Genomic DNA, 15,839 nt, shown 5'->3' with positions numbered 1-15,839 from the left:
CACAACAGGCCTACATGATTTCTGTGGTGATTATAAGCTCTGAGTAATTTTATTTTATGGGTTGACAGGCTATAGATCTTCAAGCAACACTTCTGATAGTGTGCTATTATGGGATTAAGGTTATACCTTAATTTAAAAAATTCTGTACCTTTCTAAATTCAGATGGTAGTGTCTGGGGTTGCTCCCTTGCTGCTGCATAATCCTTTGCTCTCCCTTCATCTGACTCATGTCTCCTACCCTATTTCCACTTTCTTTGTGAGTAAGAAAAAACAACGAAATAATATTAATGAATAAACTGTAGAAAATGGAGTAAGGATATACAGGGGACAATATATAATTTTCACTGCATAAAATGAGATTATGTTAACCTGACAAGCAAAAATGTGATTGGGCTAGACGGTAGCTAAGATAAAGACATCATTTTTACCATGTGTGAAGGCAGTTCCCATTAGGGTTTCCTGAACTGCAGCTAAGGGCTACACAGTTTAGGAGATCCAGACTCCCTTGCACATTGAAAGCTGTTTGGCACGTCTGAGAGTTACAGTATACCTGCCTTTGGGGAAAACCTACAAAGTTGCTCTGATGGTTGTGGGGCACCCATCACTGTATGTGATGGGTGTTCTTCCCACCCATCTCACAAAAAGGTCACTATTTGACAAAGTTCTTAAAATGCAGTGAGGAGTAGCCCTTTTCCCAAATACTGCTAATGTACAACTGTATTTCTTTGAATATCAGTTTTAATGTATAAACAGAAATGGAAATCCACTCTGGCTCGATTGAACAAAGTTGCCCTGAGTTCTGTGGCGTAGGCAGTCACACGGATCTAATGGTCAGAGCTGGGGACTGGCAGTGGGAGGCTGAGCATCTGCTCCCAGGGCTGCCGTAGCCTGTAAGGAAACCAGATCAGGTGTCTTTTCTGTATAAATGGCATTAATAATGTCTTGTGGAGTGTTTTAAGACTCTCTGATGAAAGGTGCTTCAATATTTTTGTTGTTAAGATTACTTTAAGGAGTGACATTTATTTCTAATTACAACTAATTAATTCTGTTATGAAGCAGTTGGGGAGGAATGTTATAATCTTATAAGTTATTAATTAATAGATACCTGACTTGATGAGCTGTTTATTTTCAGTTTGAAATTCCTGGAAAATTAAGTGGGGCTTTTTATATTTGATACTGAAACTCCAAGTAAGAAAAATACTTGCTAGATTGATGAGATTTATTTCTGCATACCTCAAGCAAAGAAACAAAACAAAAGAGACATAGTCCTCTTGTTGAGCGTATAATTTAGAAGAAATCTTTATGTCCTTATCTACTAACTTCCCAAAACATAAACAAATATGAAGGCTAGCAAGCAAAGATCACAACAGATATTTGGCTCTCCGGGGGACTGACTTGACTTGGAAAAGTGAAAATTATTTGGTCTTTTGTGGCCTCCTTTGGTTTGGGAGGAATTGTGGGCTGGTGGACAGTAGCCTGACTCCTCTGCAGTGGCACACTGCAGCATGTCAAAACATTGCCTGGGTTTGTTGCCAGACCTTCCCACCTGGAGTATTAAGCACAGGAAAGACAGTGATATAAAAGATTTAGAGAATCGATTACTGAAAGCCATCAGCCTGTAAAACTCAGAAACAAAAACCTAACCCTTTTTACAGTGTGTGGTGGCTCTAGATTCTTTTCCCTGAGGAGGATTTGGGACATGACATAAAGGGTATTATCAGCTGTTTTCCAGTTGCAAGTCAAGATGGCCTGAACCCCCTGACCCTGATTTCTAGGAGACATGAAGAATCAATGGTGCCATCTTCCTTTCCACTGAACAGATTGGCCTGCTTGCCCTCTCCTACAGCTTTTGTGTGTAATAGGAGCTTAATGAATATTATTTAGTCAATTGAGCCTTTGAAAAATAGAATGCAAAAAGGGCTGTTTATGATGAAATCATCCTTTCCCTGTAGCACTGGCTTCCCTTACACCTTGTACAGTCATGAATTTTTCTAAATCTTAAACCAAATGATTCTAGAAGTTTAATAAGGGACTGTAATTTCAACAGGAGTAATGTTGCATGTTTCTTTAGTGTAACGCGTGTCTGTGAAGATCTATGTAAAGTGTAGGCTATTTGTGGTTTCTCAACAACAGTAGCGTGATGTTTCAGCTTCTCCAGCCTGGTCCTCAAGCTGTACAGAAGTGTGTGGATGCTATGGAAAGGGCACTATTCAACTGCTGTATGTTGTGTTGAGAAGGGAAGGTGCTACGTTAGGCAGCTTCTCCCAGTCTCCTTCCCCTTCTCAATGCCTGTGCTGAAAAGCTGATAGTGAGAAGAGTGGATTTGTTGCAGCCATCACAAGTAATGCTTATTTAGTGAAGGAATTGTTAAATGCTAAGGCTTCTTGTCAGCATGATACCACTGTCCTACTTTCATACCGCTGATTTATGAACTGCAGCATATGACAGTCCTCTGTAAAATTCAGCTAACCTTTTGGAATGCTTTGATGTATGAATTAATTATGAAGGTTAAACTTCCTGAAACACCCTTGTGGCTTTATGGTAACCATACACACAAAGTCCTCGTGCCAGTGCATTCTTAATAAGGTCTGTCTTTGAGTTTTGTGGGACACTTATGCTTTGGAAAACTCTTAACTTGTCTTGAGTTCCAGTGGACAAATCTGAGTTGAAGAAAAGGAGAGAATGAGGGTACAAGAGTGATTTCCTGCTTTTTAATAGCAGTAGAGTTTTCCGCTGGATTCATATGGATGGCAAAAAAGAAGAGATGAGTATGCTGTCCTAGCCATCCCTCCAGCCCTGACTCATCCAGTCCACTGACAAGAAATTCAGGGTTTGAAAGATAGTCAGGAGTTGCCTACTCAACATGGCTTCTCAGGGACTATCAAACCAGGAGGCATTTATTTGTTACAAAAGCAGATAGTGTCTGTGGTGCAAAGTTAGTGGAAATTTCACAGGATTCTTAGTGAAGATTTGAAAATCACTCACTCTCCCTCATCTGTTTGAAATCAAAACTCTATCACATTTACTCCAAGTAGGGAAAAATATGTTAAATCCCTTGAAAACTATTTTGCATTAGGGATGGGGGAGATGACCAGGGTCTCAGGAAAAGCACTTTTTAAACTTGTGCCACACATTTGCTTCTTTGCTGTATTTTACTTCAGCAAAGACTCTGCAGCCTGAAGGCTGCAAGCCTGAAATTAAACTCCTAAAATTATAAAAGCTGAAAATAAAGCAAAGGTTAATAATGGTCACTGGCTTCTTTCCCACAGGCTCTGCAAGCTTTGATTTCTGGAATGTTAATAGAACAGGAAAGCGTAAGGCTATTGCTGTTACGTATTGTTCTTCTTACAGTCAGTGTTACTACTGTCAAGGAAAACAACACTTCCTAAAATATTACACAACTGAGTTGACAGTTAACCTAAGAAAGCTAATGCTGCTGTTGAAGACCCTGGAAAGTACACTGTTTTGTCCATTAAACAAACCCTTAAATACAATGAAAGCAGTGGAAGAGGGATGTGCAGTGATTCTTCACTGATCTACGTTGCTTCAGCGGCATAAAAAGAATGTAAAGGTATTTGCAAAGGTAATCGGACTGCCCTGAACACCCATTCGGTATGGTTTTGCCAATAAGGGCCCCTTTTGCAGTCTGCACCATGGAGGTCTACTTGAATTTGCCCGTTAGAAAGGAAAATATGCAGTAGAGAGCAGCTTCTTTCCTGTAATTTTTGGTAGGCTCATTGGACAGCTGAATGTAAAGCAGATGAGACCTTATATATAATCTTTCTCTGAAGGATACAGTAGTTTGTAAACTTACTGGAGACTTCCAGTACTGCTTGGAAAAGATGCATAGGCCAACCCAGTCAAGGTACTTGACTAGAGATCTTGAGTTAGAGGTTTGAAATACAGGATCATTTTAGAGTACTGTCACAAATGATCCACATTGGCTCCGGGTGAATGACCAGCTGGTCCAACACGTGAAGGAACTGAGTCAGATACAGTCAGAACTGAAATTGAACTGAAGATGTTTAATTTTCAGGTATCCACATGTTTTGCCATTATTGACTAAATGAGCCTTGTAATTATCACAGTGATTTTTACAATGTATAAACAGAAATAGGAAGGTGCTGTGTTTTCAAGTGTCCACTAGTTTTGAGTGGTTGACTTTGAGGCATTCCTTTATTCCAGCCTGTTTTCCAAACAGTTTAATGCCCATATGCCTTCAAAGTTAACATTCCTCTGCAAATCCCCTTCTTCTTTCTCTTACTTACATTAGCATGCAGCACCACTGCAGTGTTTTAGCAAATGCTACATAGCAGGTGGATTTCCACTTTCAGTCCTGCACCATCTACTGCCTGGCACAGGTTTTCTATCAGCTTTTGAGGTTCTCCCAGTTACCCTCCCCCTTCAAAGCTGTTAATATGTCCTCCTGAATTCATTCCACAAAATTGGACTTACAGATTTATGCTGGAAAGAACGTGCGATAGTGGTGTTTGTTTTTTCTTTGTGTTGTGGATGCAGAGAAGTGGAAGAGGAAGTATTAAATTGTATAAAACAGGCATTAAATTGAATGAAGGTGCAGGTAAGGAGCACAGGCTACAGATATTCAGAAGGGATCTCTATGAAAATGTTCTATTTGAAACCTTTTGAAAAGGGAAAGACTCCTAGTTCCAGAGTGTAGATTGGAAATCCTTGATTAAATCCTGAAACAGCCCTATTAAATAGACGCAAAGTGCTCTGTGGTACTGAGAAAAAAAGGGATCATGGGTTATTCAGCTGCAGTTCTAAGGGAGCCTGTTATAACCATGCATTTTAATTAACCAGATCGGCTGAAGAAATGTTGTCTATATACTGCAGCATAGCTGTCCGCCTTGAAAACTATCCTATCGATAAACAGAGGACTTCTATTTGCAAAGGCCTTTTTAAGTACATGAAAAAAAATTCATTTGGGAGAGATTAATTAGTAATTAAGCAAGCTAGTGTGGAATTCACCTTAGGCAGATCTGCTTCCTTTTTGCAGTGTAGGGACATGTCCTGTCTGTCGTATCCATATAGTGCCCCAATAAAGCATTGATACAAAAAATTCAATTCTTTGTAACTAATCAGCATACTGTTACAGCAAGGCCCATAATTTGAGATAACTTTTGTTTTCTCATGCATAACAATTTTTGAACATTATGTTAATTTTCACTTCAAATTGACAGGATAGGGTTCCTGCAGAAGGTGCAGATACTCAGAACTGCTTTATTTTATTTTTTTTCTTAGTATTTGAGCATGAATCACTTCACTGTATCTCATTTTACGTGTTATTTGATCAATGAGGCTTCTCTACCGGGGGAAGTAATTCAAAACTATTGTGAAAATGTCTCTAACATTTCTTTGTTGTTGAAAGCTTGCTCGCTGTTGGAGCTGAGTTTGTTTGTAAACAAGGTATTGCAGGGGCAGAACTTGGTAGACTGGGTAGAAATTCAAGGGCATCTGGTACACTTGTATGTAGCCCTTGGATTCTCTTTTTTATTTCTGGGAAATAGATAATCAAAAGAGAAGAGGAGCCCAGACTGGAGGAAAAAAAGGGAGTGGAGTGGGAGAGAGAAATCTGAAAAAGAAATCAAAATAATGATACTTTTCCTTTCTGTGAGAAGTAAGCCTGATCTTGGGGAGTCCTGCAATTGGGAAATCCCCTTAACAACCTTCCTTAAGGTTATAAGCACATACAGAAGATCCTGCAGTGTACAACAAGGATGAAAATTCATAAATCCTGATGTTGCTAAACTGAAATGAAATTTGCATGTTTCAGAGAACAAGGATGTGTTCCTCTGACTCTCATGTCTCTCCCCATCCTGCTCTAGTAGTTCACCTGTAGTTCTGTAATCCTCTTTTCACTGCTCTTCTGAACTAATTCAAATAGAGAATCTATCCAAAATCATTATAAAAATTTATAAGCCCAGGCATGCTGTGCAGTCTGCCATTAGTGTTCATCCTACTATTTGAAAAATTACAATGCTGGACACTTAGCCTAAATTACCATTCTGGAAGTTTCCTCTCCCCTACTTAAGGTCTTACCACCTATACAGCTTAAAAGACTCATCTATTTTGATTCTGAGGCAGAATTTTGGTACCTACCAGGTGAACTTTGTTATCAGTTTTGGATAGCCATGCTGCTGGATGGCCGAGGAAAGATTTGGGAATACGGAATACTTTTTCAAATAAGCTGCTGGGACTGCGCAAAAACGTTATCAAATAGCTATAGCAAGCTCTGCACAGAAGGTGTCTTAAAGGTTGAATCAACAGCAGATCACAGCTGGTTAGAGTGTCCCACTGGGTGTTCTGGGAACCCTCTAGGTTAGGGGACAAGGTTGTCTGTCTTGGAAATGACTGTCAAGCCCCAAATATATATACAAGCACATCCGCAAACAAGCAAGATTATTTTGGTATCTTTCTGTGTTGATACTGGAGTGTTGACATAAATATGGGACACTTTCTTAAGTATATAAACTAGGTGCAAATAATGAGTACTTGTAATAAATTCTCACTACAGAGTCTTATGTAGGAGCATTTTCTTTTCATCATCTCATTAATGAGTTCGAGCCATTAACAGCTTAGAGTGCTGAATAAGGATTTACATTTAATTGAAGTCCTCTGTTCTTAGCTGACAAAATGTATTTTACACACTTGATGGATGTAATTAGTGTGATGAAGCTTTAAAAGAAATTGGCTTTGTTAAATTTAGAGTTTGCCATGTCAGTTTATACATGAAGCCAAAGCGTATGTATCAGTAGTTCTGTGGCTTTGGAAAAATGCATTTTATTACTATTACTGATATATAGGCATTTTTAATTTATGATACTGTTACAGTTGAAATACAGCATGCTTTCAGATTTGAGAATGCATCTCTTATGTTATGATTCCAAATTATTTTATACTGCTACAAGATACCTCTAACAGATCAGAATTTACCATTATATGCTATGGCTACAGACAAACCTGTATCCTTTGGATAGCAAGGATTTATGCATAATTGTTTAAGTTACAGTGTTTTATTAAGCTTTCATAAAAACAGTTCTCCATGAATACTGCTGGACTTTAGTACACGCAAACTAAGGGCAACTGCATACTGCTCTCGGTCACTTTTCCCCCTACAATGTTATTGCTGTCTGCTTAGCCTGATAGGCAATAACTTCTCACTTTAAAATATTTCAAGGTTTGTCCTAAGAAAGGTCATATGCAAAAATTAATAAAAAAGTAAAGAGAATGTTGAGACGCCATAGCTGTAAGCTTCTTTAAGCTGCAAAATGAACACTGGTTATAAGTTCAGACTCTCAGTGAAAAGAACATGGTTACTGGCAGTTACATGTAGACTGCCACACAAAGTTTATTGCTTCCCCTGTGGCAAATAGTTTATTTTTGACGTAAGTGTTCTATAAGCAGGAAGCCACCTATGTGAAATGGGGAAGGTATAAGGATTCAGTATACAGGATTCTGATTTAAAATGTTAGAAATTTTCCCCCCATATTCTTTGTGATTGCGACTTACTAAGAAAAATGAAAACCTATTTTGTGTTGCCAGTGTCACTAGGGATGAATAGAAACGTGCTGTCCAACATCATGTATGTTTGAAGTAAATCAGTCTGTTCTTGAATGAAGGACAGGTTATTGGGTAGTAATGGGAGCTTCTGAGCTCATATAATAATACTGGTAGTGTTTGCTGCAGGCCCCCATTTTCTATCAGTAGTGTAGCCTGGAAGCTGTTGTTATGGATAAATGAAAGTAGGGGAAACTAAACATGTAGTCCCAAAAGTACAGAGACTGCTTTTTATAGGTACAATTAGCCTTAGGAAAAGTTCCCACTGAAGGGTTTCCATCCCCATCTGTTGTGATCCTTTGTTGGAAGGTGCATAGTAAGTCTATTACATTGTGAGTCACAGGTGTAATATCACATGAAATTAATTTTTGAATTGGAAATAGCTATTATATGCAATGCATATGTATTCTGGAGAGCACAGTGCGGATCAGAAGCTGGCTGGTATGAAGGAATGTAGAATGAAGCCTGCGCTGTTCTGAGGATGTGACTCATAGATGGCTGGAAGGCTAATACTGTGATATGAAAGTGTTATATTACAAGTAATAGTGCACTGCTAACAAAACTGATGTGCTGGAATGATTGTTTGATGGTGTTCTTTTTTGAAGAGGAAAAGATGATTCTTTTCTCAAACTTTGGCTAAGTATTTTTGTGTAAGATTACTATGATTGTTATTAGTGAGGAATATGGGGAATAAACTCATCTGGTTAAAAAACGGATTCTAGAATCTGCAGCTGCTTTTTTAAACTGAACCATAGGTAATTGTTTTTCTGAGGTCAGTTAATTTGAACTGTGTGCCAGGAATTAGTGGCAGTCCCTTTTGTAGTAGGTCAGAAGGCAATTTTCCATTATATACCCTTTTTCAATATGCATCCCACCCAATGTTAGTAAGATACATCTGCCACCATCTGCACATCATTGAGGTACAACTGCTTCCTTTCACTTGCAACAAAACTTGTGAAGGTCTCCGGGAAGGTAATTTTTCAGACTACATTCGTTAAGCTGGTCAGAGCACTTTGCAGACCTCACAAACAGTCTTGTTCAAATTTCAAATTCTGGGGAGAAAGGGAGAGGAGATAATGTTCTGTCACAAAGGTTAAGTGCTCAACTATTGTAAGAAGTGGGTGGGATCTGGGTGTTTAAATTCCCATTTGCAGCTTTGAAAATCTTTCCTATAGTCTGTTTTAAAATAAACAGGATAATCTACAGGAAACTGAAAAATTAGTAACAAAACACTAATTAAGGTGAAGTCTAAAGTTTTTCTCTGTTTGACTCCAGTTTGCATTTTGTAAACTGTGTTCCCTCTTTTATACTTTTATCATCTGCTGCTTTTGCACAATTTACCACAAGCCAAATAGATGCTTCTGCATAATGTGGTTTTTTTCTAGGGGGAAAAAAAAAAAGCAAACAAGAAACAATGTGTATGCTAGAATATACATTATAAAGTCTGTATTTTGGAATAAGGAATCCATTTATGATGGTTGTATTTTCAGTCCCGCAGAGCTTGTATGACTAATGTATTATTATTGCTTATTATCTACACTCCAGCAAAACACATGGTCAGTGTTCACGTTTCCTTCACCTACAGCTACTTTTAATCTTGAGGGCAATGAAGGAAAGAATTACAAAGGCGATTAGAAGGCCCAGCTTCCACTGGAGATCTTCTTTTGTACCTTTGAACATTTTGTGAATGTCTTCTCCCCTGAGTTACAGCTGAACCAGGAAGGGGTAATCTCATTACATTATTTTGAAGTTGATTTGTGCGTTTTGCATCCTTTAAGGAAGTGGAAAATATAAGTGCCTAATTTAAAATCAGAATCATGAGTTCTATGACACCAAGTATTATAGACACTAGTTAAAGAACTGGTATTCAAACATTCAGTAAGTTGTTCCTGACCATAAAGGGCACACGGAAGACCCAACAACACAACCTATGATTTGTCATGAAGCAAAAAATAAATGCCAGGAGAATGTGCTCAGCTAGAATAGTGAACACGTACCAGTTAGTAGTATCATATCATTCCTACAGATGTTGAAAATAATCATACAAGAAATAAGAAAATAGTAAGATGAAATATATTTTGATTATTCCCATATCAGCTCAGTCCCACAGCTTCAGAAAGAGGTGCCTTACATTATAAGAAGGTAATTTCTGCCTCTCTTTAAGTTAGGTGTGAAATAAAAGTTAGAGAAGATTTTGTTTGATGTTTAAATATGCCCAGATTCAGACAGTAGCAATTTTTTTAAAAATAAATGCTTAAAATACTTTTAAGAAATGCACAAACATTTATTTAACATTCTAGTTTTGCTTTAGAATGTAATTTTCTCTCTTTTAAAACCAGTTGTTTAACTTCTGGAAAGGCTGAGTGATCCTCCCTAACTTTTTCTAGCACTGTAAGCCATATGCAGTCCTTTTTCTGAGTCTTTTCTGTTTTCCATCTCTCGGTATAGTTTTGCACATGAACTGAAGTGGCCATAAAAATGCAAAGTTTTCATACAGTTACTACATCACACTATGGGATATAGCGCAGGTATAATACATGACAAGTATAGGAGGTACTGCTGGATTTGAAGTGAGAATAACTAATAAAGGCCGAGTTCACGATGACAACTTCTGCAGGCTGCTGCCAATATCTATGTGTTTAGGTTTTTTTCTTTCAGCATTAAGCAATTAAGTTCCGGAGAGACCTAGCTAGTTAAATGTTTTGTTAGTTTGAAGAAGAAAAGGATTTGCACACAGAACTGGCCAGATGATTTTCTCAATGGTGTAGTGAAGCAAAAAAACTTGTAATGCATTTATGTCCTTGTTTGGAGTATAAGTAGATGAGTAATTAGGATGTTTGATTTTCATATGTCCTTATGATGTATTAATAGAGTCTGGCTGCTCCAAAACACTTTGAGAATTTGCAAGGTTGAACTGTAATTACGAAGTCCTACATGATTTCAGTGCTACTGCTAGTATTGAAGCAATAGAAATTTAACATTCAGTCAAGAATATAAACTGTGACACATGGTCAGTGTATTAGTTGCACAGGAACATAGGAGAGGAATGGTTTCAGCGGTTAAGACAGCACATATGAGGGCTTTTTTTTGAGAACTCTTTTTCAAGATTACATCTCCAGTCATTCAGTTTCTTCTCGGCAAGCAAAAGAGTTTGTGAGAAACAGTAAGAAACTATAAGTAAAGAAAGAAATATTTTGTTTTGTTAAAGAGTTTGGTTGATTTCAGTAATGAAGAATCTTAAACTTGTGATTTTTCACATGAATATAAAATGTTTCCTGTAATAACATCAGTAAATTTCATTAAGCTGTTTAGAAAGAAAAAGTTAATAAATGGGGATTAACTGCCCTTCTGTCCCTTCTCAGTAAACAATGCTCATTCTTACATTAGAATGCTAATGCTATAGTCATGATAGTCTAACAATACGAGTAAGACAAGAATTGTAGGGAGATGTGATTTCTATGATGGGTTGGTCAAATAAAAGTTACTGCCTACTACTTGCAAATCTTTTTTCGTTATTGCCTTTACGATGTTTGTGCTTGTTCTAAATGAGATTTGCAATTTCTCTGGTAGGTAAAATGTTGGCCATCAACTTACAGCTAGCCATCCCAGAGTGTCTTGTATAAACTCCTTTTTATTAATTTATGACCTCCTTGATGATCTGTTCATAGCTGTTGAACTCAGTCACTTTTTACTTCTTTTGCGCCCTACTGTCTTCCATTCACAGTTATGCCAAGAAATAGTTTGACTATAATTCTGAAAATTGCATCAAAATCCTATACTGTACCACTGTGATGACACCCATTCTAGAAAGCCCAGCTAGGAATAAAAATCAAGGCTACATGTCATGGACTGATAGGTGACCTCCAAAGGCACCTAAGTACATAAAAAGTTAGAAATACAACTGTATTTCATTCAACGTGGAGTGAAATGAGTTCTTGTGCATCATCTTAAGGGAAATGAAATCTGTCTGTTATCAACAGAGCTATAATCCTGATTTCATTCGTTTCTGTCATTCACTGTGGTTTAAAATTACTGCCAGTAACATTGGCATAGAGTTACTCTGAAGCCTAAAGTTGTTGCTGCAAAACATACCAGAGGCTGCTGCAAGCAACCTTTGCCCAAGGAAATATGCTGCATATTCATGTCACTGGTGAGTTTCTCATTGTTTGGCTTTATTATTGCTTGTGAATTTGATCTTTCGTAATTTGCTTCTTGTCTCTTTTGTACGCTGTGTGTTTTCAAGATGAAGCTGTTACTTTAACTTGTTCCCAGGTGGTGAGTGCCCTTCCTTTTGATGTCTAATAATATCTTTCTCTCATTATTGTAAAACTAAACTCAATTTTTTTTTTTTTTTTTAATCTGCTGTTAGGAAGTTGAATGAGTTGTTTGTAGTCTGAGTTTATTTTATAGTATCTTAATGTCACTTAGTGCTGTTTTATAAGTAATAAGTTCTAAATCAGTGGCCACATATTTGTTACAGCTCCTGTCCTTGCTTACTTATTATATGCTTCTTGCCTTTTACTGACTCTGGATAGGCAATTTCTTGCTAGCATTTGTCTACATTCAGGTTATGACTTCTATACACAGAAACAGTTGAATACTTAGTATGCTGAAAGGATTTGATGCTACTACCATGTGATACAGAAGAATGCAAAGTAAAAAGGCAAACACATCTGTGTGTGAATTGATATAAACAATAGATACCTGTGATTAAGCTAACTACCCACTGGATGTCACTATTGTTCCACAGAAATTCATCTAACAGAATATTTATCTAGAGTTGAGTGGCTGACAGCAAAGACCATTAGCTTGCAGCAAACTGAAAATTTCTAATTGTGTTTGCAGGAATATTGTACATTTATGTTCATTTTGCAATTGAATTTTATATCAAGGTTCACTGTTTCATAATAATAATAAAAAGAGCATTGCCAAACCTTAATCTGTGCTGACTGTATAAGTGCAGATAGTGAGTAATGAAAACCTACCAGCCAGTAGAGAAGCTTGCATTCATTATGCTCAAGCCACTCATTCTCATTATTATTCTCTTACTCTGCAATTGCTGGAGGTAATCTCAACACAGTGAATGAACATTACCAGTCTCCTTGAATTTGCTTAGTACATTAGTTATTTTCTTTTTCCACAGATATGCCTTCTGTGTGGTTTATTATTCTGAAATACCACTTGAATATTCCAGGAGCTAGGTCGTTTAGTTGAGAGGCCAAGTACTCCACTGGCTGGGAGGACGTCTTGGTGTGAGGAGACTGGATTATATTCCCAGTACTCAACTGGTGTGTGATCTTGAGCAAATTACCTCAAATCTGTCATGTTTATTTGCCATCTTCTGTCTGTCTTCTCAACATCCCTTGTAAACATTTAATGTAAGAAATTGTTAGAAGGTGTTAAACGAAACAGTCTTGTTTGGCGATTCCACCTAACATTTGTCTCAGTGTGGTTTAAATAAATGTAGACTGCAAAACTAATGAAAATGGGCATGGAAGACTACTACCACTTTGAGTGGTAGCCCCAGAACACCATATGCGACTTAGAAAAAGGAATAGAAATTGATTTTAAAAGCCAAAAAACACAACAAAACAAACCCAGACACCTTCAAAATGCATTGTTGCTCTCCTAAACTTGGAATATGTAGGCAGCATCAGATCCATTAAGGGATAAACCAAGTCATTAGAGGCACTCGGTCACATCTCCTTCCACAAGTTGGTGCCTAAAATGCTTGTATGAAGGCTTAGGGGTTTGTAAGAGCCATCATAGCTGTCGTGCATCCTCTGAGGATTCCTCAGCATCACCCCAGCAAGGTTTTAACAGTTATGTGAGAGACTGGCACCAAAATATCCCAAATCCAAGACAAAGTGGGATCAGAATTCTAGATACCTGCTGCCCAAACTGGAGAGAAGCAAAGAAGAAATTTATTCTATGGAATCTTTGAGGCTTTAACACTTCATTTGTATTCAGGAAAGGGGCAGCCTTTCACAGGGACTGAAAGTTGCTCAGCTAAGACCAGGTCGTTTCCTACAGGATTATTTGAATTTGTGACTCTGGTGGCCTAGCCAACCCAAACAAGTCACTTCTATAGTGTTTAATTTGACAGTGGTGAGACAAAGTTTGGCTTAGTTCATGCAGTCTTTGCACAGATGAAAGCATGGGTTTTGTAATGTGTTTTAACATGCTGTGAAGCTGGTTTAAAACGTTTTCTAAGCCATAGCCATTAGATTTAACTCAGCTCTCAGGCCTCAGGCTGTGCAAGAAGGTTCAAAGAGTTACACTGGGCATCTTTTTTGTGTAATCAGACAGTGTTTTCATTATCAATGACTATAGCAGCAACTACACATTTGTCTGTGTTTGGTATGTGTTTGGAAATTCATGAAAAGTGAATCTGTTGTTTTTTCAGGCAATAAATGAATTAGTTGATCTAAGCATGTCTGTGCTTTAATATAGACATGCTGGATTTTCATTAGTATTTTTGTTATCCATCTATGATTAATGACATACTGGCCTTATTTTCTTTTTCATGCCCATAACTAAGTATTTTTCAAAGGGAGCTAGTGATAATTTTACAGATACTGCTTTCTGTAGGAGGTTGTGGGTTGGTTCTTTCTGACTATTGTTATGGTTAGAAGTAGGCATTAAAGAAACATAAAAGGAAGCATATAAAGCCAAACTCAGTTATATACAACTCATTCACAATCACAGTCCATTAAGAAGTTTTAGAAGATGTATTGAATATTTTCAAATAGCAAAAATCTAAATTAGTAGTACGAAATTATTTTCTGATTGCAGTTAGCACTCCCAAAACTAAATAGCAAAATTTTATTTTATTTTTTTATATATATGGTGTGTGTATATATACATGTGTGTATATCTATATATATATGAATGTATGTGTGTTTTGGACCAAATCTTTCTTGTTTTGGCTGTGCCTAATATTAGTCACCACTGCAGACGTTAAAGCCTGTAGAAGTACAGCAATGCTTCTTAACACGAAGTTTACAGCAAACTCTAATCCTTCAGTACAGAGATAACCAAGACCTGCTGGTAGAAAACTGAATCTCATAATAGCTAAGATAATTCAATGTATATTGACTTTTTAATAGCAACTTTCAAGGTACAGCTCAGGTTAAAAATCAGAGTTTGCTCAGTGCTGCAAAAGCGTCTCAAGGACTTGTATTATTAATTGTGTGGGATCCTCTTTGTACTCAGTAAAACGGGATCTCAGTGTTGCAGGGTTCAGTATAGTCTCAAGCTTCTACTCTCAGATATTTCCTCACTACAGTCCTTGAAAATGAGAATGGTTTCATTATATGAAAAAAGGAAAACAAACCAAAAATGCTACAAGTGTATTAGTTCTTTTTAAGAGATGCTTTCTAGCTTTGTTTTCATCATATCTAGTATATTTCAAGGTGATTGGCTGTGATTGGGATTTTTCCAGTAAAAATTCAGGAGAACATTCTGCTAAGGTTTTGATTTTTCTAATCTGCTGCAGTGAAACTGCTTTGTAGAAACATTCCCTCCCAAGTGATTGAAGATGTGCAGTTTACTAAGCCAAATCAAGTTACAAACCAGAGATAATTAAATTACTGACTTGCTTCTATATAGGTGCTGATGTATTATTTCAAGAATGAACACCGCTCCACATCTCCCCCCCCCCCTTCCTGATAATCAAAATAGGAGGTATGATTTATTTGGAAGTATGGGGGATGTTACATTCTTCTGCAGCCAACAAAAATACATGACTTTGGGAGAGGGAGAGCAGGGAGTAGCCAGGTTACAAATCTGTATTTTGTCCAGAACCGCTGATGAATGACTACACATTAAAAATGAGCATCTGTGAATTCTTATAATGTCATTAAGGTTTTGCTAAGAGAGAAAAATAGTTTGTCACTGATTTCTTTAAGGATTTTTGGATGCAGTCTTCTCAGATCAGTGAGTAACCAATTTTCTCTGAAAGCTCTTTGCAGTTGTAGTATTTCTAAAATGTACACTGTTTGGCTTTGTAAGTAATGAACCTTTATTTAGATATTAGAGGGACAGTGTGCAAAACACATCACAAAACCCTAACAAGCCCAGCCCAGCAAATAAAAAGAAAAAGAAGAAAATGACAGATTTAATGGTTTCCTCAGCTACATTAATGTCTTTGACAGTCTTGAAAAGAGAATTTCTAATGAGCACTGAAACAAATGTGTGCAGGAAGTGGTCTTGCTTTTGCTGCTGCACATTTGAGTTCCTCTAATTACATCAATAAGGAAT

General features: G+C 37.3%; 2 protein-coding genes across 6 annotated transcripts in view; one reads left to right on the top strand and one right to left on the bottom strand.

The window, feature by feature from the left end:
- The window catches only part of CTNNA3 (catenin alpha 3), a 531,540-nt gene that overhangs the window by 216,083 nt on the left and 299,618 nt on the right, over positions 1-15,839 (top strand). The gene's annotated exons all lie outside the window — the stretch shown is intronic.
- Positions 1-15,839, bottom strand: part of LRRTM3 (leucine rich repeat transmembrane neuronal 3) — a 90,002-nt gene that overhangs the window by 70,937 nt on the left and 3,226 nt on the right. The window lies entirely within an intron of this gene.

The sequence above is a fragment of the Haliaeetus albicilla genome, chromosome 11, assembly GCF_947461875.1.
Source record: "Haliaeetus albicilla chromosome 11, bHalAlb1.1, whole genome shotgun sequence".
NCBI classification, from domain to species: Eukaryota; Metazoa; Chordata; class Aves; order Accipitriformes; family Accipitridae; genus Haliaeetus; species Haliaeetus albicilla.
The sequence above is the reverse complement of the archived record's forward strand: the minus strand, read 5'-3'. Positions and strand labels throughout refer to the sequence as shown.